This window comes from Ochotona princeps, chromosome 15, assembly GCF_030435755.1.
Source record: "Ochotona princeps isolate mOchPri1 chromosome 15, mOchPri1.hap1, whole genome shotgun sequence".
Taxonomy (NCBI): Eukaryota; Metazoa; Chordata; class Mammalia; order Lagomorpha; family Ochotonidae; genus Ochotona; species Ochotona princeps.
In genome coordinates this window covers 31,395,974-31,422,785 of record NC_080846.1, presented here as the reverse complement: position 1 = coordinate 31,422,785, position 26,812 = coordinate 31,395,974, and the positions used below count along the sequence as shown (strand labels likewise).

Below are 26,812 nucleotides of genomic sequence, written 5' to 3'. Positions count from 1 at the left end.
TCAACATCCCCAAGGTTTCTTTTCAGCCTTCTCCTTTCAGTCTGCATTCCTAACTTGAGTGATTGTTTTCATTTTCTTTTCTGTAACTGTACCTTCCCTACTTACTATCATTCCCAATCCCCAATTTGAATCTAGTGCCCAGCTACACCATTCCAGAATTGCATTTCCTGCTATTTCTTTGATTTGATTGTTTCTTTTCTTCTCTGGCACACTAGAAATTTAAATGTAATTTTAACTGAATGCCTCATGAACATCTCATTTTCTTATATAATGGGACTTCTCTATCAGTAGAATGCACTCTTCAAAGATTCCCTCCTTGAAAGATTTCTCTTGAACAGTTTAAACTACTTATTTTTTTAAATGCCAAACTCTTAAACAGAAGTGACACAATGTACAACCTAATTAAAAAAGCCATAGCCTGCACACAGATGGTCACACACATAAAAAAGGCATCTGAAATGTCATTACATTTCATAAGACACTGATCGACTTGTGATGGAATGAGGAAACCAGGGAACATGAGTCTAGATATGACTTAGGCAGAGAAGAAAACGGGTTTCACACAATTAGCATATCCTGCAGGCAATGTGATCTTCACAATTAGTAAAGTAGGGACCCCATCCTGAGCCCCAGGCCTCAGGGTATCCCACACTCCAGTGCCTTTCTTAAAGTTTTCAACATTACTCTCTGGGGCCCGGACCTGCCTATATATGTTTTCCCTGATGTGTGATAATTAATACTCACAGTACCAAACAATGTAATAATCTATATGATGAAAGTGATATTTTGAAACTTAATTATTGTTCATAGCCTTTTCAATACTCCTGAGGAATAGCACCCTTTCTTTTTTCTTTTCTTTTCTTTTTTCTTTCTTTTCTCAATCTCTTTTTCTCTTTCTTTTCTTTCCTTTCCTTTCCTTCCTCCCTCCCTCCCCCATTTATTTATTTATTTTAATTTTTTACTCGCCAAGTGTGTTGATATCTTTACCTAATCGAGTGTTAAGCTTGTGATTGTGAAATCAGGCTAGTGATGCCTTTCCAACCTCCCCAGCTAATGCTAGGACAAGTGACACTCCAAGATAGCCAAAATCAACAGTGAAGACCTAGAGACACTAATGCAGGTTAACTTTCACTTTGAAATTTACCTGTATCGCAAGAAACCTTTTGTCTAAAGCAAATATACATGCTGCTCTGTGGTTCTCCACAATTCCTTTTCCATCCATAACAGAGGTTTCATGGCCAAGATACTGCCTTAGCATAGGAAAGAACCCCACCTAAATGTGTGACTACAATCACGACAGGAAAAAAAGTCCTTTGGAATGAGATTCTAAAGTATTTTCACATGGCTCACCAGTGACTTAAAAGACACTGCTTTACTTATACTCATGTATAGTTTTGGCCATATGTGGATTTAATCTTGATCTGAAATAAGATAGAAAATAATAGACGTATTCTACATCAGAAACATTCTGATACTCCCAATGTTCAAAAGTCTGCATTATTCAAATCACCATCAAAAAGTTTCCAGTTCCCTCCTTGTGATTTACAAATGATCCCAAGATAGAACTACATGTGTATTAATAAACGTAAAAAAAGTACTTTCAAATTACTCATCGGATATCTGCTACAAGCAGCAACACATTGCATATTGCATCATAACTTCAACCAGCAGCCATGGGACAGACTTTCAGAAGTAACTGCAAAAAAAATATATACTGTAATAGGAAAATGTCAATGGTTCCTTTGAGAACTAGGTTATAACCCAGAAATGTTTTAAAAACTGCATTCAACAATAAGCAATTTTTTTTACTATATTAATACTGAGGATATGTGGAAGTGGCACTTTAATGAAAAATGTTAGACTCCAATTAAAAAAAAACATTAGATTATAGATATTTTCAAACATTGCATTATTGTTCAACTTCCTTTCTATTGGATTTGTTGTTCTGAGTGTGTTCTCATTTTCTCCTCCTTTCCTGCTTCAAAGAAGAGAGTCCATCTTTATCTCTAGCCCATTTCAATTTCTGTCGCTAAGGAAGAACATGGTGAAGAAAATTGTTGATTTTTTTGAAGGTTACTTAGATAAATGTACTTTATAGCTTTTTTGTCAGCAATTTCAGGATAGTTAGATGAGACATAGTTGGTTAGTAACTCAAAAGGTAAGAGTTCATACTCAATAATCATCTATTAAGCAAACCCTTATGTTTGCATACAGTGATAATCTGACGATGTGGGTGTTGCTGTTCTGTTGGCCACTGATGCCAATTTCCTTGAGAGAAAGAGAGAGATTATACATTTCATTTATTTGGTGGTCTTTGCTTAAACACCTGCAATGGGTCAGGTCCTACTTTAAGTCATAGAATACACAGACAACAAAACAGTCTCCTTTATTACAGAGTATCAAATTTACAGGAAAGGAAAGCTATATACTAGGAAACAAACACACATGTTCATCATTGAAAGAAATCAACAAAAAATAATATGGCTAGGTAATAGGATAGAGACTGATGGAAAAGGTAATAACTTTTTAGAGTGGTCAGCGACTTCTCTGCTAAGATGAAATTTAAACAATGTCACAATGAGTCAAGCCTCACTGATAGCTAAAGAAAGAACAATCTATTGGCAACACTAGTGTCAAAGGCTATTACGCTGGTTCCTATTCTGGATTTTGAAATACCAAGAAGTCCAATGTCACTGAAGAAGGGTGAGATGTGTGGGGCCAGATCATTTTGGAGTTTCTATGGTACATAAAGTGCTTCTGTTTCAATTTGGTATGAAATCAAGAGTGTCAGAAGCATTTGATGCAAGTGAAAAAAGATATGACTTCCGTGAAAATTCATAATGTATTAAGCATTGCATGAGGTGATTCACTTACATTTTGCAATTTAATATCAGAACTTCAAATACTTCCAAATTATTGTGGATGAAACTGAATAGCAAAGAGTAAGTAATTTGACCAGGACCACATAGTTAATAAACCACAGAGGCAGAGTGTCTTTCTTATCCCTGTTTCTTAGCAGGTCAGATTATCTAAAGTTTAGCATCATACAAGGTCAATATGGATAAGACTGAAGGAAAAGCTGGAAATTATTCTACACACACACACACACACACACAGAGGGAGACACAGAGAGAAATAGAGCAAGAGGAAGAGAGAAAAGTGAGAATAGGCAACTTTCCTATTAGTTTATGATCACTGACATTAAAGTTCTACAATTCCTGGTGATGGAATACATGTAATAGATGTTCAATGCATGTTTAAGTACTGAATAAACTACTTTCAAGAATCAGAGATGAGAGAGAATATTTCAATGTATAGAGACAGCAATATGAAGGTGTGTAATAGATTGCGATTTTTTAAAAACATTGTAATTTCACCACTTTGCCAGGTCCATCACAACAATAACATTATAGACTCTTTTCATATTATCATCAGTTCTGGCCATATGGTTTACTTTAGCCAATGAAACATGAGTGAAAGAAACACAGGTCTTCTCCGACCAGAATCTGTAAGAACCAACATGCCTTGTTCCATCTGCTATAATCTTTGCATAACCCAAAGGTCAGCTCTTCAGATTGTGTCACAGAACAATGAAAGCATCAAGGAAATCCTTCAACAATATTCAATGTAAGCAAGACGTAAATCTTAATAGTGTTGATATTGCAGTATAAACTACAGAAAACCATTTAAGGTGGCAAAATGTGAAAGTTAAATAAAGTGAAAACTGGGAGGTTTCCATCTTTTGCAAGTAGTAACTAAAAGTTGAGACTTAGGGCAAAATTGGGAAATTCTATCAACTTGAGTGACTATGAAGAATCTCTTAAGTTATAAATCTATCATATATAAATCTTAAAATGACAGAGAACAGTTAAACAAATACCTCAGTTAGTGTGTGCCAACTGAACACGGATAGCAAGGATCCATGGATTCTGCACATCTAAAAGACTTCCAGAGAACACCCATAATTTAGTTATTACAAAGTCTGCTTTCAAGAAAATAGTAATATCTCAGAATATTATTTTAAAGCATTACTAAATGATTCGATTTCACAAGAAAGCCAACCAAGAATCCTTATGTAACCTGTGACCATAAAACAAAGTGTTGGATATTTCTACGGCTCCCAAATGAGCTTGTCTTACTGACATCACTGGATGTAACAGGAAAATGGCCAAGATAATCTAGATATTTCCAAGCACTCCTCAATTTCCAGGTCCAGAATAATAACACAACATACTTGGTGGAAAAATAAAAATATAGACTTTCTGTAGAAATAATTGAAATTTTAAAAATAAAAATGACAGTTAAACCAGAACAATATGCATAAAATACTGAAAGAACTGGAGCCAATATTCTGACAATTTATTCAACTCTGTTACTTTCGATTTTTATAAGTATTTACATTATATCTTATTTTTAATAACATTAGTGGTAATAATAACATTAAATAGTAGATAGAATGCAGTAAGAACATCTTTGGTGTGAAAATCTGTGTGTGCATTACTTCACATAGTTCTCATTGTCTCTCTCTCTTTTTCTTTAATTTAGGACAAAATGAGACAACAGAAAGGTAAGTATAATTTATACCTATTAAGTGAGAGTGAGAGGATTCAGATTTGGCTCTTTCTATTGCAATGACCTTACTTTGAATATTCTAGAAATTTTCCTGTTCTTATCTATAAGACATCTAAAGTAATTTTATCTAAATTTCTTTAAGTGGTTTCAAGGTGGACATCATTTTAGCTAATAATGTTCTATCTGGTAACCCCCAATCATTGTCAGCAATGGGGGTTATGCACTTGACATCCCCAGCACTATTTTCATATATAGAGTAAGTCAAAGACAACAACATGTTGAAGTTATGATTTTCATTTCTATTTTAGAAGAGACCTATCAAGAAAATATAAACTGGAAATTGTTCATTGTGATCTATTTCTTCTGAACTTAGTACAGGTTTCATCTGATAGAGAAAAAAATAACTCTGTGATTATATCAGGTTTCAGGGACAAAGGAGAAGACTCAGAATAGGAAGATAATTAGACTCCTTTGTATATGAAAAAACCTTCCCATAGACCCTGTTTTATAGCAAAGCAGAAAAAGAGGGAAAAATGGTATTATAGAATTTTATTAAATGCTTTGATAAAATGTTTTCTATTTGTGTAATAATTATGTTTATTTTCTTTTTTTAAAAAAAGATTTTATTGTTTATTTTCTTCATTACCAAACAATATTGGACTATATCATTGGGTATATTACAAAGTCAGGAGAAAATGACAGCGTTACAAAGAACAGGATTCTGGCAAAATTTCTGTCCCAAGGCAGACGAAAACAAAACCTCATAGATGCGCTGGTCTCATGAGGCATCCAGGCAAGGTTTCACATAAACAGCTAAGCTATTAGAAGCACAGCCAAAAGGAACATTAACATTTTTCTAGGATTTTCTCAAAGTCTCATTAGTATCACCCAGCAGGCCTGCCATCCTGTTTTAGTGGCAGTAAGGAAAATGAAATGGTGATGAAGAAACTTGCTTTCTGTAGCTATCCAAGTTTTAGTGGGTAAGAATGAGGTATTCAATTAAACTCAATATTTTCGGGCAGAAGTGGAGAAGTACAGCTTTATGCTCTGAACTGAGAATACAAAAGAGAAAGAGGAGGTAAAGTAACCTTATAGTAACAGTGAAGGTCCCATAAAGATCTAAGATGGAGAAATTGATGAAATCACAGCTTGTAATAGGATAGAGCTTTAAGAACTGTCCACCAAAATCTTACCCCTTTTCCATGGGAGCACACAAAGAGAATTATGCCTACAGCTAATTCAGCTAATCACTGTGAGGCCAGTGACCAGAACCCTGATCTTCTAAGGCTATGTGTATAGTAGCTTGAAAAGTAGAGCACCAGAGAAAATGTCCCAAACAAGAGCTCTAAATTGATGAAATTGGAAGAAAAGTATGGTACAGGAAATGACAAGATGCCTATAATTTCTTCGGAGAAGTTTATTTAGACACATTTATAAAATAAATGCAGAGGTAAGTCACTCAACTCCCATATTTCAAGATTCGAAGTAATACAGTCCATGGCATAGCTTGTACTGGCGCTAAAATCTGGCCAATGTGAAAAAAAAAATGTCAATCCTTGTTAATGACTGGCAAGTGGCATGTCAAAGTATATTTCATTCAATTCTTCCTTCGATATTTATCATGGTATGGATACTTCAGTAGCTACTAATTATCTCCATCTGTAAAACAATTTCACATTAAACAGGAAATTCTTATATCATGTGTACCATTTCATGTAACTCTTAAAAAGTAATGATTTCAGTGTTGTAGAACAATAGTAATAGAAATACTCCACTTCTCTCTCCCTGTCCAGCTCAACTTTGTCAAAGCATAGAAATGAACACAACACTTCATTTTTAATGCGATTCTCGTTCTAAACATGACCTAACCAGTAAAAACTGCAGAATCAGCAGCTGATCCAGACGTAGGGATTGTCTTTACAGAGAGAGGGTTAGAAGAAACATACATGTGCTGCATCCAAGAAGCTGTCATTAGACGCAGGGATGAAGTTTGCTTTTGGCTACTGAGAAGTGCAGCAATCGCTACTGCTCCACTTCTCGTTGACTGTCTTTAAAAGAAGTGATTTATAGCATATCTTAAAGAGAACATTTGCTGCAAAAAGTTTTGTCATTAACTTGGTTGATAAAAGAAAACTCATGAGGCGCTTACAGAGTGTAAGGCAAAATGTGCTCATAAGATTGATATGTAGTTTTCTCCACAGTCTGGCCTCTAAACACTTAATAAATATGCATAAGAGGATTGATTTCATGGGTAAATGTTGGTAGGAATTTGCCTTTGCTTTCTATGTGTTTTCTATTCCCAGTTTCTCACAGTTTGTACACACAAGCCACTTTGAAAAATTTCCAACACATGAATCAACTAAGCTTAAAATATTTAAATCATTTATCAAATGAATAACTTTGAAGCATTTTAACATCTTTGGGTCATGGAATTTCCATTCAATTGTAACATACTATGTAAAGACTATACCATTGATCTAATAAATTGAAGCAGTACAGTAACGATCCGAGAATACTTAAGTAAACTCTTTAACTAACACAGTTTCAGCAAAGACAAAAGTATTATGCTATGTTGATTTTTTTTGTTTTGTTTTGTTTTTGTTTTTTTTGAGGAATGAAGAAAATGAAGTGGAGGATGGTACTCCGTGTTGGTCAAGGGACAAAGTCTCCCACCCTTTCCTAATCCTTTAGAAAAATTCTAGAGGTAGAGACTTAAGTTTTACTTACCAGTTGAGGAAATAGTAGACTGTTAAATACTTTAGCTTGGCATATATATTACAGAGCTAGGAATCAAACCCAGGTGTGCTGATCCTAAATCCTATATGGTAGTGAGTCAGTATTATAAGAATACAAAAGTGGAAAGCCATTGGTTTTGAGTGTTTGTCCTGGATTATGCTGCATTCCATTAACCTGAGACATTCTGATGTGTTTTATCTGCTTTTATCTGCAAACTAAGAAATATGGACTCTTTGCTAGATGTTATTCATGGCAGTCCCAAGCCTGAACTTGTGGATACTGGCACATTCAGGTTGTAGTTCTTTCCATATAGGAGAAACATAAACATCCTGTGAATATATTCCTTTAGAAAATGGCAAGCAAATAATTCCCTCCCAAGCTTCCATGTCAAAATGGAGTATGTTTCATGTTTTACACCAAAGAGAGAATCTGTGCCAAGTTTAAATTAAGAACAAAAGTTGAAGTAATGGTACATCAGTTGTGGGTTTGGCAATGGCAAGAAAAGATAGCCTCAAAGAAAACTCATACCTTTTATGGAAACCAAATATTGACCACAACTGGCACACAGAAAACTGCACGGACAAACAAAACTGCTGGATAAACAAATCAAAATTACATAGGAAGCTGACTCCCATTCTTTACAGTGGAAAACCAAAGATAAAAATGAGTCACAAATTTTATATTCTTGGAAAGGATAAATGCTCACCCATCTGGTAATACATTTAAAAAATATTTCCCTGAAGATATATCAGATTTCCAATATTTTCTTAAATAGCAAACTAAGAATAACTTCAATGTGTTAGTATCACAGAACAACTGACTACAAACTCAGTTGCTAAAGAAAAAAAATCTATTGAACAATGCATGATTTTTACTATGTGACTTAAGAATACATAGGTATTATCTAATGCATATACTATTTCTACATGACAAAAAGAGCAGTATGTTTAGGAAACACACAACATAAGCTATATATTTAAATGTATTCTTGGGCAGGAGTAGATACTGGGTTTGAGGTGATTTCAAAGATTGACTGGATCTTTATGGAACTATACGTGACAGAACTCTCTGGTCCACTTTCCCTTGAAAAAGAGCAAAAATAAAATGGTGAAAGTAGTCTCATCATTAGATATTAAACCATTGGTCCCATAGCAAGTCAGACAATTCATGTAGGCAGAGGCACCTTCATTTTTACTTGTAAATGAACCTTAGTTTAAAAGACTATACTTCATGAAAATCTGCAGTGAATTCATGCTCATTTCTCCCAAATGTTGTATTGTGCATTTATATGTATGCATGTTATGTGTGCATGTGTGTCTCTATCTGATGTGGTACAAAACCAATGTAAAAGTACTTCATACTTGGCCCTTTTAAGGCAAACATTATGTCTTACAATATATCCTATCATTCTATACACAATTATCTAAGTCCATTTCCACCTTAAAATGCAGACAAAGCATCATGCTCTTTGAGATTCATGACGCCAATAAAGACTGACACCCACAGTCCTAGTCTATCCCAATAGTAACCTAGAGTTATCCTCTATGGCTTCTCAGGATTTATTTTGCAATAAAAGCATCATAGCATCTTTTATATTTCAAATGGCAAGGGGGAAGTTATTCTACTGCATCTTCACTAAACCAAAGGTTCTCCTTTAACTTTATCTCTGGCAGCAGCTGCCCATGACATCTCAGAAGGATCAGGTTTGCTTCCTGGAGAGTTTATTTGAAAGAGAAGAATTCAAGCATCAGGTCTATAAATGATTCAGTACTTGAAGAAAACTGGCGATCTTTCTTTGAGTTTATCCTGTTACTTTCTGATCCTAGTCTTGAGACATGGTCCACACATGGAGATGGAAGCACAGCTTTCTAGATGGAGTTTAAACAGAACCAGGTGCAATGCAGACATGATTGCTCTAGATCTTTATTACACTTCTGTTGTACCTAAAGTCTGTATTTGCATTCTTGGCAGCTACATCATACTAGTGGCTCACATTAAGTTCATAATCCTGGGACAGGCATTTGGTGTCTCAGTTAAAATACCAGCTAGGATGACCATGTGTGTTATCAGAGTACCTGAGTTCAGTACCTGCTCTGCTCTGCTAAAAGAAAGGCAGCAGTGATGGCTCAAGTAACTGGGTTCCTCCATCCACACTGGAGGGATGGATTGCATTCCCAGATCTTGGTTTTTGCCCCTAACAGTCCCAATTATTGTGGGCTTTTGGGAAGTGACCCAGTGTATGGGAGCTCTCTCTTCCTATGTCTCTGCCTGTGTCTCACAAAATAAATAAATACATAAAAAAATATTAATTAATTATAATTAAATTCACAGAAAAAGGCTTAGATAACTTTGTTTTAAATTTTTTGTCATGTATCTATGATGTAAAAGCTGTCCAAGTTGACCTTTAAAATAAATACGAGGTCGTCAAAAAGTTCACAGAAACTGTGTCTTATGGAAAAAAAATTATGTATGAATTTCAAAATTCTTTGTGACAAACTAAACTTTTCATGCCATTTTCCATGACATTTTTGACTCTCCCTCATTTTTACACTGAAATTTAATCCCATCATTTTCATGCAATCCATCAGTCTATCTTTTGCATATATTCTCATTCATATTAAAGTGCTCTCACATATTTGATGACACACAACACATATTTCATAACTTGAAGTCTATGAACAGCATCTGTTTTATGAATTTATATAAGTCTTAAGGTATCTAAAATATCCTAAATGTTTAGCCTAGGTACAGTCTGGATCTTTTTGGGTCTGATCCTGGAACATCTGTCTCTCAACATAACAGAATTATTATAAATGGGTCATTGTCCTTCTATTTGCAGTTACAGTCCCTTCTATGGTTATCTAACATTCATTCTTTCTGGAAATATGGTTCATATGAAATTTACCTTCATCAAGCCTGTAACTGCCACAGAACAGCACCTCTTCCGAGCAGTTCAGGGCAATATTCCCATGGGAAACTTTTCCCTACTTCATTTGGTGGTACGGATACTTTGTTTTCAGCAATGTCAAGGGTCTCTAGCACAAGATAGAACACATTCACCTTTTTGTTTCTAGTTTTACTAAGGTGTAATTGTAAAATAAAATTGTATGCAGTAAGATGTGTAACATGAGCTAACCAATACGTCACTTGACCCAGCTAGCATTTTCACTGGTTTCTTTGTTTTTGTTCTTGGTGGAACATTTGAGATCTACTACGTTAGTGTCACCAAGCAATTCATGAAATCTAAGAATACATATACTAAAAAAATGTATATCCTCTGACCAAAATCTCTCACTGACTCTATCCCTTATCTTTGGTGATTATCATTGTACTATTTCTATCTTAACCTCTTTTAGACTCTACATATATGTGAGGTCATTCATGTAATATTTGTTTAGGTCAAATTATCAAACTTAGTGCTCAGCTGCTATAGTTCCAATTCAGCTCCGTGTCTATGGCTTGCAAAAGCATCAGAGGTCAGTCCTGCTTCCATGTAGATGACCAAAAAGATGCTTGTGTCTCCCAGCTTCTGACCAGCCCAGTTTTGGCCTTTGCGACCATTTAAGGAGTGGATGAGAATGAAAAGTCTCTCACTATTTTGCCTCTCTCTCTGCAAATTTGCTTTTCAAAGAAAAATAAAAACAAAATGAACCCTTTTTTTAAAAAGTCCAAAAAGACAAAATACAAATGTCATATATATATATACATGCTGAATATGACAACAAATTTGCTCAGAGATATTTGTAGAAATGACCGACTGATAAGATTTTTTTTTTAAGATTTATTTAATTTTATTGGAAAGTTAGATTTACAGGGATAAGGAGAGACAAACAGAAAGATCTTACACTCACTGGTTCACTCCCCAAGTGGCTGCAACAGCCTGAGCTGAGCTGAGCCAATCTGAAGACAGGAGCTAGGAGCTTCTTTTTGACCTCCCATGCAGGTGCAGGGTCCCAAGGTTTGGGCCTTCCTCTACTGCTTTTCCAGGCCACAAGCAAGGAGTTGGATGGGAAGTGGAACAGCTGGGATATGAACTGGCGCCCATATGGGATCCTGGCACATGCAAGGCAAGGCTTTTGGCCTCTATGTTAGTATGCCAGGCCCAATAATAAAGTTTTATATCTAGTGTCACAAATCAAGTTTTATGAAATTGCCAATAGGAGGTAATGACATTATGCACTCTTCCAGTACAACACTCAGTAATACAAAAATGAAATACATTTATATTTCTTTTATTTTATTTGCATGTCATCTAATGATCAATTTCAAACATGGTTTTTGCAGTATAAAAATGTTATTCTGATCTAATGAGTAGTAAACAGAATTAATCTACCACATTCATTTCCCATAGGAATAACATCACAATATACAATCAACAGATTTAAGAACCTATTGTCACATAACCCTATGCTATGATTCAAGTTAATCTTTCATTAAGAAAAAATAATATATATTAAATACAACTAGATAGTCCTTTTAAAGCTTCAAATATTTTGAGATCATTATCATATCTTTCCAAGTACAACTGAATGTGAAAAGTATCCATATTTCTCACTTTAAATCAGTATTCATATTACTGATATTTACCAAAACTAAGCAGTAGAAATACTAATCCTGAAAAAATGAGTCATCATTTTATTTTTGCAAAGTATGAGAGTAGCTGAAATACTAAGAGAAGATTCCCAATTGGCTACTATCTAGAATCATCGGAAGGACAAAGGCAGAGAAATCTCCTGCCCAATGCAGAGGCATTCCATACTCAAATTCACTCAATCATATTTTAGCAGTAGTTTCTTGGCTAACTATCAGTTTTGCATAGTTATTTCTGATAACTCTTACCCTTCTTTCTTATTTCCTTCTCCAAATATACTGACAGTTCTTGGAAAACAGATAAGTTCTTTAATTTTCCAGATATTCCTCTTAGGACTTAACATATCATTAAAATGGAACATACACATTTATATACATTTATACTTGTCTCTCTATATTTTTATCTATAATAAGCACATATAGATGAGCTTGTAAAAAGGTTAAATAAACTTCTTTAACATTCTAATAGGCTAGGCAGACCATGTTGTAAGGAGCTAGATGGGCCAATAGGTAGTTAGGGTCACAGTCCCTGGTGAAATTATCCTCAGAAAATGTAAAAGCTTGCTTTGCCCCTATTTTTGCTTTTTGGAAAAGCAAGTTTTTCCTGGCTCCCAGTTTTATCATAAGACTAGCAACTGGGCAGTTAGGGAAAGTTTTATTGGAATGTGAGTTTCACTTCCTAGAATTTTCAGTTTTTTGTTTGTTTTCATAAACTAGCAAGGAAGCCAGAAATTTTCTTTGCTTGTGAACCCAAAGCTATGTTTGACTATATCAAAGCGTCAATCTCCATCCTTCTGAGTCTCCTGTTTCATCATGAAAAATCAGGTAGGCAATGCCTGAGATTTCTGCTTATCTTGAGATGAGCTGAACAGGCAACCTATCACACCCTTGGCATGGCCATTTGTTTTCAAACAGGATTAGAAACTTTGAGTTTTGTATCCCCACCCTAAACTAAATGCCCCTCAGAATTGTGCTTAAAAGACACCATTTCCACCATTTACTCAGATTTTTCCTCTCTTGGAAGCCCCTCTTACTGCTATCGCTGGGAATTTCTCAATTAATAAACTTGCTTTACTCACTGAAATTGTCATTATGACAAGAATCAAGGTTGCCTTCCATTCTATACAGGTGAAATTCTGTGTAACAAGGCAAAGGCCCTCATTCCTGCTTTACAAACTAAGGTTCAGTTTCTTTGTGCTCTGTGATCTCCACATTAATATATTTGCATAGTGTCCAAAGCAGCATTCATACCTTGACAACACAGTTGAATCATTGTGATAAGAGAACTTATGGCCTGCAATGTCAACTGTATCTACTACCTAGCCCCTCTTGGTTCCAACTTTGGGTTCCCACCCTCTCTAGTAATGACCATCAGGATCGCTCCAGAAACCCCTCAAAACAAGCAAACAAGCAAACAAACAAACAAAAAAACTAGAATAGATAGCAAACAACAAAGAAAGCTTAGAAGCCGACAGGAAACGGCCAACGGGTATGCACTTATAACTCACTGGGTGGGACACAAAGATTAGTTACTCCTCACTGGGGTATTGAGGATTTCTCTGCACACCCCTCCTAAAATTGTTCACCTAAACTGTTGACATATGTCTTGTTAGAGTTATAGAGTTAGACTACCCAAAAAACAGCCAGATTCAGCAAAATCATGCTTCAATGCTATAAATTGCTAAATACTAAAATCAAAATAGTCATGAGACAGCTGAATAGTAATCTATAGCCATTTTAAGGTATATAGAACCCAGTTGTATATAAACTAATAATTGAAATGTCAATGTAGAAGTCACAGGATGTGGTTCAGAACTTACATTCTTTTTTTTTTTCTTTTTCTCTTTTAACATTGGTTACTCAATACCATGTCAACCAATTCCATAACGTTATAAATTGTTACTGATGTTATGTCGGGGCTTTTAATTGATCAGGATGATACTCTGCCAGCTCTGCCTTCAGACCAGAGATGGTCTCCCCAAGAAACCATTGAACTTATCTGGACAATAAGATGCTGGACTTCTGCTTGGTAGATGCTTGCAATGAAAGAATCTCAACTGAATTTGAACTGTGGTAATGCAACAAGGTGGAGGAATCCACCATGGGGGGTTGGGGGAGCGGTGGGGGGAATCCCAGTGCCTATAACACTATGTTACATAATGCAATGTAATCAATAAACAACAACAACAACAACAACAACAAAAGGTCTGCCAAGGCCTGAAGTAGTTAGAATATTCAGTGCAGGGAAGTGGTTAATTGTGGAGCTTAGGGGCAAAGAGGTCACTAAGTTAATAACATGGAGACTAACAGTCAAGGTCACTAGCGGGCAAGATGGTGGCCAAGGACAGAGCCCTGGGCATGCACCAGGGCAGGAGTCACGTAGTTTCAAAGACAGATTGATTCGCCAGGGCCATTTCACTCACCTACCCTGACCTATGGGAGGTGGCTTCTGCAGTCATTTTCATAGTAATTGGCTCCTAGTTTCTCCCTTCCTGCAATTCCTGAAATTCCTGGCCTGAGGCTATTCCTTACCCTGTATAAGGAACTCAATTTCCCTGATAAATCAGAACTGCTTAGACAGAATCCCTGTCTGTCTGTCTCTCATGGGCCAGGAGGCTTGGTGGTGGGCACCAGGCTCATCCCCTCTGGCAAAGAGGTACTAAAGGAATCTGTGGGGGAGACCCCACAGTTAATGAATCAGACTAATGACAGAATCTAAACTAATGAAATTGTTTTCCTTCCAGTTGATAATTTACTTCTATTTTACAAAGAGAAAGATCTATCCACTGGTTTGCACCCCAAGTGGCAGCAACAACCAGAGCTGAGCCAATCTGAAGTCAGATCAAGGAGCCTTTTCCCCCGTCTCTCACTTGGGTGCAATTATCCAAGGCTTTGGGCCATCCATTGATGCTTTCCCAGGCCCACAAGCAGGGAGATGGATGAGAAGTGGAGCTGTTTGAAGGGAGAGGATTAGCCAACTGAGCTACTGTGCTGGGCCCTGGTATTTTACTTCTGTTACTGGCTTGCTGGTTGGGCATTAAATTATTCCTCTGATTTGTTCTTGAGATCAAACCATTCTAGTGGTTCTGCCTGGGTTTCTTATCTAATTTTCCACTGTCAGGCCTTCTTAATCCTAGTCAATTTTCCTAACAATTCCCCTAGTTTCCTATTTGAGAGTTCAACTACTTTTGTGCTTATTTCAAAAGTCTATTATTCTTTGGCCACATTTGTTGGGGATTACTATTAAAGTCACTGTGATTGAGTTGGAATACAAAAGCAACCCCACTGAGACCTCATTGGAATGTTTAGCAAATCTTTGATTCTGTGCTGATTGATTCCTTATTGTATTCTCCTCAACACTCTACTTTAGATTTTCTCATAATCATTACCTCATCTTCCTTTCTTTCCTCAATTTCCTCACATTGTTGAAGCATCATTTGGTGTTCCTTCATTCTTAATTTCAAAAGAATTAGTCTTAGATAGGATACCTTGCCATCTACTTCCTCTCCAACTAAAGATTTAGCTACCAGTATCTTATTCTCCCTTCCTTTACAGAGCTTTCATTGTATTTGTGGTCCTCAGACTATTTCCAATTTCCTTAGTAATGTGTTCTAACAACTGTGTTACCATTGTCTCTTACACCAGTGTGACCCAATCATAAATGCTTAGTTCTCAAGAGAATGAATGAATGGCATAGCAGCCCAGGGCTGGTGGTAAAGCCTTGACCATAGTTGTGCCAGGAGGCTGCTGAAGTCCTGGCTGCAGCAGAGGACTTGCGTGGAACATCAGCTACTTAACATCCCGTGGCATACTGATGAGCAGATCTTGAACACTAAATACCTTAGAGCTGCCTAAGGAGATACATGCAAGAACTTTCTTCAAAATTACTGCGTCATTAATAATAAAAGGAAAGAATGTTGAGTGAAGAATTCAGAATTATAAGTACCTTGTTTCTTTGTGCAAAAATCAGATATAATAGCAAAGAGATCTGTATATTGTAAAACATGATTAAGAATTGGGTTTCCACCTGTACTGGAACATTATTCCTCAGTAGTAACCTCAGGGAAATCACATTTGGTGAGAGCATCATGCACCATTGCGAAATTTTTTAATCATTTGGAGGCTAGTTGACATTTTATCCCAGGTATTCCTGGATATCCAACACTGTGTACCTTGGGTTTTTCAATTTCTTTTAAATTTCTCTCATGTCTACACTCTCAACTTGCTGCACTATGTTCTGATGAAGTTGTAAAACAAGACAGTAGCTTCCTTTGACAGAAAAGCAGATAAGCTCTATGGTCCAGAAGAAAATATACCTCAGGAACTAATATTTCCTGAAGCTCATCAAACATGAAAAAGAGAACTGGTGTCATCTGTTTGTGACTTTAGTTGAGGAAATGGGTTGTGATTTGTTCCCAGAAGTCAGAAAGCATTTGTTACACCTAACTTTTACTGTAAACCTGTAGCACTGAAAACTTGCATGTAGAATATGGAACTACTTATATGTGAAATTATTTCTTCAGTCATATGTAATTCAAAGTAATACACACATTAGCATGTTCTTGTTCTGCCTTTAACTATAACAAGATGTTACTACTGCTAGAAAATGGACATTTCTCTTCTGAGCAGGAATTGAAACCATAATTTAAACTTCTTCATTATCACCTTATCTGAGAAAGGTAAGTAAATACACCCACTCAGTATGTATATATTAACCATATAATGTTTAAGTTATTCAATTCGGACTATTTGCAATTTATTATATAGAGCCTGCCATATGGCTTAGGGGATATCATAATATAAGTAAAGCAAAATTTTGTCTTACAAATACTGTTAATGAATGATCACTGGCACCTTTGGTATCTTTAAATTGTTCTTATGTGCATAGTAGATGTTCGTTTACGTGAAGCCAACCTCCTTATAGCACCAATGAAAAACAAAACAACAACAGCAGCAAAACATTAAGGGGTTAGTGGTCTAGAGCTTTAAGCTATTTTTTCAGTAGTCTTCAACCTTCTCCCAGATTTGGGGTGGGGGGAGATAAAGAATCTTTCTTTCCTTTGCAGCATCAATTTTTTTTTTTTTAGGATTTACTAAGCAGTCTTTATTAACCAAGCTCTGTGATAACAGGGCACAATAGAAACAGCAAATCACAAATCCATATGGCAATCCAGTCAATCATAATCCCAAGAGGAACAAATGGTCCTTTCCCTGAAGTCCATCCGTCAAATTGAAAACATATGTCCCAGCTTCCCCAGCAACATTAGTTATTCTAAGAGACATACAGCAAATAACCTGGACACACTTCCAAAGCTGCAGACATTCACCTTTCCCTGGCTTCTCTGCCCACAATCCACTACTGCTGGGCCTCACCTCTCCTGGAACTCTCAATAGTACACAAATTAGAAAGACAAAGCACCTTAGCATTGCTATCCTCAATGTCCCACCCAAGCAGTAAACACAGAGTGAGGAATACAGACACACAGGGGCCATGTTCAGAGGATACTTGTCCTCAGAGTCTCTCCGTGGGAAGCCAGAGAGCAGGCAGGTACTGAGGAGGCCAAGACTCGGCGTGCTAGAGAGATGGAAGCAGAAGACTGAAAGTTTCAGTATCAAATTTTTACACCTACCTAAAACTACAGTTATTGAAAGAATATAGCTTCATAGATCAATATTTATATCAAGTAGATTATACATCTATATGGGAAATTGATTTACACCAAAATGCCCAGATGAATCAATGGGACAAAGACAGAGTTTTCGACTCATCATTCTCTGATAATTAAATGGCTTTGTTATTTTTTTTTTAAAGAGACTATGAGTATCAGGCTACAAATATTTTTATTTTCTTTTTCTTGTAGACATTTTAGACTCCAAATGGAATTTCTTTTTTTAATTTTCTTTTAAGATTTACCCATTATTTTGAAAGTCAGAATCAGGGAGAAAACAGAGAGAGGTGTTCTATCTACTGGCTCACTCCACATCAGAGAGCTGTGAGGGCCAGTGCTGGGTCATGTCGAAGTCAGGAGCCAGGGGCTTCATCAAGATCTCCCATGTGGGTGGCAGGGGGCCAAGCACTTGGATAATCTTCCACTAATTTTCCCAGGTTATTAGCAGGGAGTGTGGTTGGAAGTAAAGCATCCAGAAGACAAATCAGCAGCTATGTGGGTTGCTGGCATTGCAGGTGTTGGCATTACCTGCTATGCCAAAATGCTGTCCCCTCCGTGTAAAATTCCAGACTGGGGTGAAGGATAGAAGCCAACAGAAAATGGCGTGAGAATTTAATTATTGCAAAAATGGGTTTTTCCTGGTTTTCTAAGGTTTTAGGTTTCTGAAGAATGAACTAAAATAGGAAATGAGAGACCTTGAGAGTTACAAAGTTAATTCACAGAAAGGGTTTCTCTGCCCTTTTCTTTTCTAAAATTTTATACATTCATCTTTTTGTGTTTTTTTAAAAGTTCCCTCTTCTAAATAAAAATTATTGTATATGTTTACATTTTGGGTGCAAAAATGAGAAATAGGTATAAAGTAATTTGTTTTCAATTTGGTAATGCCTATGTACTGCATACCATCTTCTTACAGTCTAGATGATTGCTTTCATAGTTGCTAGGGTAATCTGATATTTTGCATAAGTCATGCACTTACTAGAAATGTCACGTTAAAAAGACAAGCTCCACACGTTCAATGAAGCATACGTAAGCTTTAAGCTGAATGCTATCTTGTTAATTCTCTCATTTCTAAACTAAAATAGTAATTACAGTGTGAAAGTTTCCATAACAGAATCCATGTAAGAACTACCAATTATAAAAATGAAAAACAGCTTCTATGCAATCAGTGGTAATCATCCTTCCTCAACCTGAAACTGGAACGAATGCACAACTGAAATAACAGACAAAAAACCCTTTATGAATACGGCCATGATCAACTTAACCGAGAAAAACTCAGGTTTGTAAATTTGCTTTTCAGATATTGCTGACATTTATAGAATAAATGGTTCATGAGATTTATCACCTCATGTTATATTTTAACAGTTTAAATTTGAAATGAAAAAGTTACTCCTTGAATCATTCCAAAACACTAGAATATATGCCTCTTAGATTTGAATGCTGAAAGCTCCAGAACCATAGCCACTCTCTACTTAGAAGACAATTATCCATGTAGATCTGAATTTTCCATCATCTGACATTATCCCAATTTATTATTACTGTAATTTTCTGGGAACCAAAAAGTTGAGGTTAAAATAAAATCTGTTTACTTCTCACAAAATTTTTCATATCATTTTAAAATTTGCTGCTAAAGGAACAGCTATGCTTTGGGTGGATTTGGTTTAAATCACTAAAATACAATTTTCATCATGAGTTAGAAATACCCAATTTAATCAGTTTTTCCAATAAGAAGTGTCTCCCTATGATCTGGTATGACATTAACGATTAATGTCCAGTCAGTATTAGAAATGTGACTTTACTTACTAAAAATGATATCATCCTAATGAAGGAAATACAGGGAATAAAGAAAAGACATGCACTTTATTTTTGTCATGAAGAAATGTATTATCTAACCAATGATATGAGAGCTACACTGAAAAGAGTGCATATTCTATAAATATGTAATGCCTTTAACTTATGAAAATATATATTATTTTTTAAAAAGATCTCTTAAAAGACATTTGTTTTTTTTCATTTGTGTTCTAAGATTTATTTATTTTATCTGAAAAGCAGGTTTACACAGAAGGAGAGACACAGAGAGAGAACCTGCGTCAGCTGGTTCACTCCTCAAAATGGCCGCGGTCATCAAAGCTGGACTGGTTCTGAGTAAGGACCCAGGAGCTTCCTCTGGGTCTCCCACATGGGTGCTTTGAACCAAGGATCTGGACCATCCTCTGCTGCTTTCCTAATCACATTAGCAGGCAGCTAGGTCAGAAGTGGAGCAGCCAGGAATCAAACTGGCACCTATAGGGAATGCTGGCAACAAGGGTGGTGGTTTAGTCTACTGCGCCATGATGCTAAAACTCCTATACTTTCTATTTTAAAGTAATGATGCATTTGTCCAATGACTGTTGCTATTTACAGGGACATAATGCTAAAACAATCATTTAACATCTGTGTACTATTTAAAATATGCCAAGCCATACTTAAATACACCCTCTAATATAACAAGAGTCCTCTGAGGCACACATTTGTATCTTAACTATGGAAGAAATAAGGAAAAGGTGATCCAGAATGCTAATTACTTCTCCCAAATCACACAGCTAGTTAGTATTAAAGCCAGGATGTCAATCGAAGTCCATTTCTAGAACACAGAATCATAACCACTGTATTATGTGTCTTTAACTCTGCTTTTCCTAAGATAATTTATAGAAGTGTTATTTACATAAGTAACATGCATAAATCTTAATTGCTTGACTGCTAGATAATTCTACCTATACACCCTAAGAAATATCAGTACCAATAAAACTTTATTTAAAAAGTGTTACTTCTGCTTCCCTTAGCTGAGCAAATGACTTCAACATCCAGAGAATCATGAAACATTTATCTTTGCCTCCATATTTTTCTTCTTATAGACCTTCTTCCACAGTTAGAAGGAAGCTAACTATATTTGGGGATATGATTATTGTTCATATTCCTTATCTATGCTCCTGTTTCTTTTCTGTTTGCTAAATACTTTAGTTGGTGGAGGATTAAGTGTGATTACAAAGTAAATTAAAAGTATGTCACCACAAAAACTAGAAGAAAAAAAGAAGAGACATGGAAGCAGGGAAGGAAGTATACAATTATTGGATTATAGTTATTCATAGGAAGTGCATGACATTTACTCTGCTTACATAAGTTTTAAAAAAGAGTCCAAATTAAATTAAGAAAGAAAAAAAGGTAACTTCATTTTTGGGTTAAATACTTTCTCATTGCATCAATATATTGTCCTTATCAACCCTAATCTTGTTCTCTAGTAATAAAACCTCCAGAGCTCATTCAGCGGGTCTAGCCACCTTCCTTTGAAAAAAGCCTAAATTCTTGCAGTGACATCCAATGCTCCTTAGATGTTCTAGTCTCCTGCTTCTGGATTTTTAGATCAGTATGATTTCAGTGGCTTCTATGAAACCACAGCCTCCATGCTCTTATGCAGTTCTCTCTATGAATCCATGTTTTACTTTAGCTGCATCCAGTTCTGAGGTTAAGAATCTGTACTCAAAAGAGCTGTGAATGAACATGCAGGAAGTGTATCTCCTTTAATGGGGGCACTACCTGGCCTTCAAATTACACCAAGGTGAAATAAAAGCCATGCTACCTCAGGGGCTCCACTGATTCCAGCCACACTTAATCTGTCAACTGGATAAATTCACATTTATTATCACCAGCAGCAACAGGAGACTCACTCTGCAGAGCCCAGCCAAAACTAAAGAATCATAAATAAAATGATGACTTTTTGAAAATCCTAAGTACACAAAATATATTTGAATATTTATTATGAAAACTGAAAAAACTGAAAAAGTTGGTTTCTGGTTCCAAGAAAGTTTTTTTTTTTTTGTATGTATACTGCACATAGACATGTACAGAGATATATTGATGTTTACTTGTACAAAACAAAACTGGTTTACTAGAACTTTACTGGGGTATTTGAAAAGGTGTAATAAAGTGATTTATTTCTGAAAAATAGTTTCATATACATGCCCTGAATAAAGCTTATCTGGAATACAATGTTGTGTAATGGTGCCCAATATCACATGGTATTACAGATACACTATAAGAATATTTTATTTAAATGAATTGCTGTTAAGAATTAGAATATGTTTCTGAATAGAAGATTGGACATACAGACACAGAAAGGATGTACAGTATTCAAATCCATCAATGAACCAATGTTGGTGGTAAGAAAGTAGAATGAAGCAAGCAGAAGAAAGAATTTCAGAATTGGAAGATATTTCCTGTCATCAGGGGAAGCAAACAAAAAGCTGGAAGCAGAGCTGGATCAGGCCAAAAAAAGTATTCAAGAATTGAAAGACAATATTAGAAGGCCAAATGTAAGAGTTATGGGAGTCCCAGAAGGTGCAGAAAGAGAAACTGGTTTTACAAATACATTTAATGAAATAATAAAGGAAAATTTCCCTAATCTAGAGAAAGAGTTGGAGAACAGCATCCAGGAGGGACACAGAACTCCCAACAGGCCTGATCAAAAGCGATCCTCACCAAGACACATGATTATAAAGTTCTCTTCAATTAAATATAAGGAAAAGATCCTTAAATGTGCACGTGAAAAAAATCAATTGACATATAAAGGAATGCCAATTAAACTCACAGGAGATTTCTCACAGGAAACTGTACAGACAAGAAGAGAGTGGAGTGACATATTCCAGATTCTAAAAGAAAAAAAAAATTGTCGGCCTAGGATAACATATCCAGCAAAGCCTTCTTTTGTTTTTGAAAATGAAATAAAATTCTTCCACAGTAAAGAAAAGTTAAAAGAATTTGCCTCTTTCAAACCTGCCCTACAAATGATACTTCAGGATGTTCTCTTGACAGAGAAGAGGAATAGCACCTACCAAAGCCAAAGGCAAATGTGAAGAACATCCCAGTAAAATGACAACAGAAGACTAAACCAATGAACAACCCATTCCTAAAATGACAGGACCAAAGTACCACCCATACATATTAAATTCTGAATGTAAATGGCTTAAACTCAAACCTCATAGATTAGTTGACTGGATTAAAAAACAAAACCCATCTATTTATTGTCTGGAGGAGACACACTTCACTAACAAAGATCAACGGAAACTATATTGCATGGGTTTTGTTGTTTTCTGTTGGTTTCATCTCTTCAAAACACTTTCTTCTGATTAAATCATTCAATGACTCATAGATCATGCAGTGGCATCATTTTCTTCAAGAAGGTTCTTGATTTTCATTGATTCTGATACATTTTTATAAGATTTCATTTTTCAGCTTGAATATGCATGTATAGCATATGACATTTTGTTTATGAAAAGCAGTATATTGAGTTTTTAACAGCAGATTCACATGACAGCATTCGTGTAAACCACAAAATTCGAATATTAATTTTTAAAATCCAACAACATATAAGAAAGTGAATTCCTTACAAAATGAACATTTTCTGGTTATAATGAAATACTAATACTTGACAATGCAGAAAATAATGCAGTTTAAAGGAGAAATGACCAAGAAAGCATTTTAAACAATCCAAGAATGGAATCTTACCAGGGAGAATCTTTCATTAACAGTAAGGCTTACATTTCTCTCTTAATTTTACATTACTCAGATTCAGTAAACTATTATTGAACTCCTGCAGTGAGAAGCAACCAGTACTCTTAACTCATTTATTAATGATATTCTCTATAAATACACAGTCGGGTCATAATCCAAATTGTAATTAAGAATAATTAAAATAAGTGTTTATGCTCAAAGATAAATACCATTTTCTAGTGCTTACTATTAAGCTGACATTATAAAGAAATGATCATTATCATTAACATTAATGTACTGATTAATTGTATCTTATAAGCACTTTAAAAGAACCATCAAATTTTGCATGATTTTTTACTAAAGTATCTTGCTTTTCATTAAAGTATCAGTACCAAGTCGAAATGCTTATAGTTATATGAATAATGCCATGTTCTTGATATCTGTGCAGAGAAGGGCTTACAGTCCTATTCATGCGCACAGACATAGTGTATTCACCAACATTTGTGTATCAATTTGCATATTCTGGGCTCTTTCAAAGAGATAATTGATTCAACTTCATCTTGTCCTTGGGAAAATGAATTATATTTGACTCTTCTTGTAAAACATCAAGGTTATCAGCAAAACACAAAGCCTAACAGATTTTTTAAAGCAAATGAAGGAAACAACCTTGCTACTGCCCTTCAGCAGTAATTCTGTTGTTTCAGCTCCCTTATTCTTACTTTCACTTAAAAGGAAGTGGTCAAGGTTAACATATTGGGCAGTCCTTCCTAGCAGAAAATATTTTTGATAGTAATTTGCTGGAAGCAATGGCTTTGGGTTGTGCAGTGTCCCTGAAACTGGCAGTGCAAAATCCCAGGCAGGCTGACTCATCCCTTCCACATTTGGAGGTATAAATAAATAAATAAGGCACATCTTGCAATTTACTGCATGCAGATCTTTGAGGCCAGGTTGTACATCATCTGTTCAGGCTGTAAAATTACATCCAAATACGCAAATGTAAAACTTCAAACTCCGTTGTGACTGACTTCTCTAAGGGTCATCAACCTATGCTTCCAGTCTGAGTTTATTCTTGGCTAGATAGTAATCATGTATAGATAAAGCTCTCAGAAAAAAAAAACTCTAAAGATTATCATGTGGTTGACATCCACGCAGAATCTGGAAATTAGAAAGACAGGCGGGACTGTCAAGCGGAAAACTATCAAGATCAAAAAGCATGCAAATGAAGGAGACAACAAGAATTTAAAGGAAGGAGAAATGTCTTTTCAGAAGACAGAATGTGGCAAAACTAGGGTCCCTGATGTTGAGAGAGTGACATCTGCACCACACTATATTTACTCTTGCAGCACTAGTGAAGTAAAGGTATTCCTACTGTTAACTCTTGTCAGTGTTGCCCGGCTGCTGCATGCTATCCCTTCCGACTGAAATATCCAGCGACCCTGCCTTTTACCGTTAGGGTCTTCTCCCATCTCCCATCCCTGTTTGCTGGTTCTTTTACTTAAGCCTCTTTCATTTTAAAACCCATCAAGTGTCTTGACCTTTCTTTCCTGACTTTGACTCATAGCTTCTGAAATCTCTAGTCTGCACAAACTGAGTTCACGTCCTCACCTCTGATTTATTTATAACTGCAAACAAGCTCTTAGCCTACTCTCTTAAAAAAAACCTAACCCAAGGCAAATCAATAACAGCTTGCTAATTGCCAAATAGTTTAGTGGTCAATTAGTGAAATTTGACCACTCTCCTTGAAAGTACTCACAGTATCCTCTACTTTCATGAAACCATTCTTTGCGGGCTTCCCTCAGAACTCTGGCCCCTCGTCAATCTCCTCTGTGGTCTTTATTTCTAGCCACCATTTAAATGTAACTCCCCTCCCCCATTATAACCATAGTCCTTTTTAATATTTAGCTGACGTTTGTCAAGTGATTACAGATGATATTCTGAAACTCTGCCGCATCTCTCTGAGATGGGTGCAACCATGCCAAATTTGTGCAGGTGATTTCTATAGGTGAAATCTGGATCTATTAATATAGACCATATTTCATATTTTTATCCCTCCTTGTTTTTTTTTTAAGTTTTATTTACTTATTTCAAAGGAAAAGTCACACACGTACACAGAAGGGGGTGAGGAAGAGACAGAGCAACAGCAAGAACAAGAGTGGGAAAAAGAGAGAGACAAACTAAAACACGAATCTTCCTTTTGTTGGCTCACTGCCCAAATGGCCTCAGCAAAGCCAGGGTATAGGAACTCCAATCTGGTATCCCATGCGGGAGGCAATGATCTAAGTATTTTGTCAATCAGTGGTCTTATCAAATGTACTATCAGAAAACTGCATGAGAGTTGCATAGCAGCAGGGACTCAAACTGGTCCTCCAAAGTGTGATGGTAGCATTGTAAGTGAAAGTTTAGTCTACTGCATCACATTGTGAATCTCCCTAACTTTAAGCCAACTACTTACTATATAGTTCCATCTTCACATTCCCCATATATTTACTCATTTCCCAAGGGTTCTCCCTTCTTATTTCTCCTATGGTTCATGAATGATATTTTACCTAAGCCACAAATGAGGGAGCCAGAATTTTCTCCCCTTCTCCCAATTTTTCACTAAGCCTGATTAAAAGTACATTTTTAATGCATCTGTGTTTGCCCCCTACTTTATATATCTGCTGTCACATCAGTTACGCTAGCTTTACAAGCGTACTCAGTGCTTTATAGCCTCATTTGACATTTGCAATCAGCTTTTTGTAATTTTACCAGAGTGGCTTTTCTAAAACAAATTTAGTCACATCAGTTTCCCAGTGATGACCCTTCAATTCCTACTTCTATCAGGTTAAAGCGCAATGTTCATTATCAGAAGTTTATTCGCAAATTAGTCACATGAACCCACATATCCTGACTCTTATTTCACCCATTGCCCACATACACCCTTATAAGGGTACCATGTGTCCTACACCGCAACCCTACTTAATAAATTTCAATTGTCATATGATCTCTTCCAATCTTGGTGATTTGTGCATGTTCTAGTGCTCTAGGATGTAGTTACAGTGGACATAAGATAAAAATCACACAGACTCAGGAATCAGGCTAGATAAGGTTCAAGTATTAGTTCCTCTGCTACTAGTCCAATGTCCTTTGGAAATGAAAACTGTACCTGTCCCATCTTTCTTATTTGTATATTAGGGATGAAAAAAATTTTATCTGATAAGATTGTGCTGAGTCTTAATGGAGAGAGTCCACAGCAAACAATTAAATTAAGGTCAGCAATAATTTCTTGGTTAATGTTAGCAACTATCACAAAACAATAGGTTTTAGTTAGACAGCCAAAGAGTCTAAACAAATCCAGCAAGTTTCAGGAGAATTTCACAAAAATAATTGCTCATCTACAAAAGCACTATAATGAGCACTGAGAAAAGACTTTCTTGGAATCACTCTTTGCTTAAGAATGTCCTGTGAGGGGCCCGGCGGCGTGGCCTAGCGGCTAAAAGTCCTCGCCTTGAAAGCCCCAGGATCCCATATGGGCGCCGGTTCTAATCCCGGCAGCTCCACTTCCCATCCAGCTCCCTGCTTGTGGCCTGGGAATAGCAGTTGAGGACGGCCCAATGCATTGGGACCCTGCACCCATGTGGGAGACCTGGAAGAGGTTCCAGGTTCCCGGCATCAGATCGGCGCGCACCGGCCCATTGCGGCTCACTTGGGGAGTGAATCATCGGATGGAAGATCTTCCTCTC

General features: G+C 36.3%; 1 protein-coding gene and 1 pseudogene across 2 annotated transcripts in view; one reads left to right on the top strand and one right to left on the bottom strand.

Annotated features, from left to right (window-relative positions):
* NAV3 (neuron navigator 3) overlaps nucleotides 1-26,812 on the bottom strand; it is a 727,630-nt gene that overhangs the window by 367,561 nt on the left and 333,257 nt on the right. The window lies entirely within an intron of this gene.
* Nucleotides 15,695-16,252, top strand: LOC118757607 (coenzyme Q-binding protein COQ10 homolog B, mitochondrial-like; annotated as a pseudogene).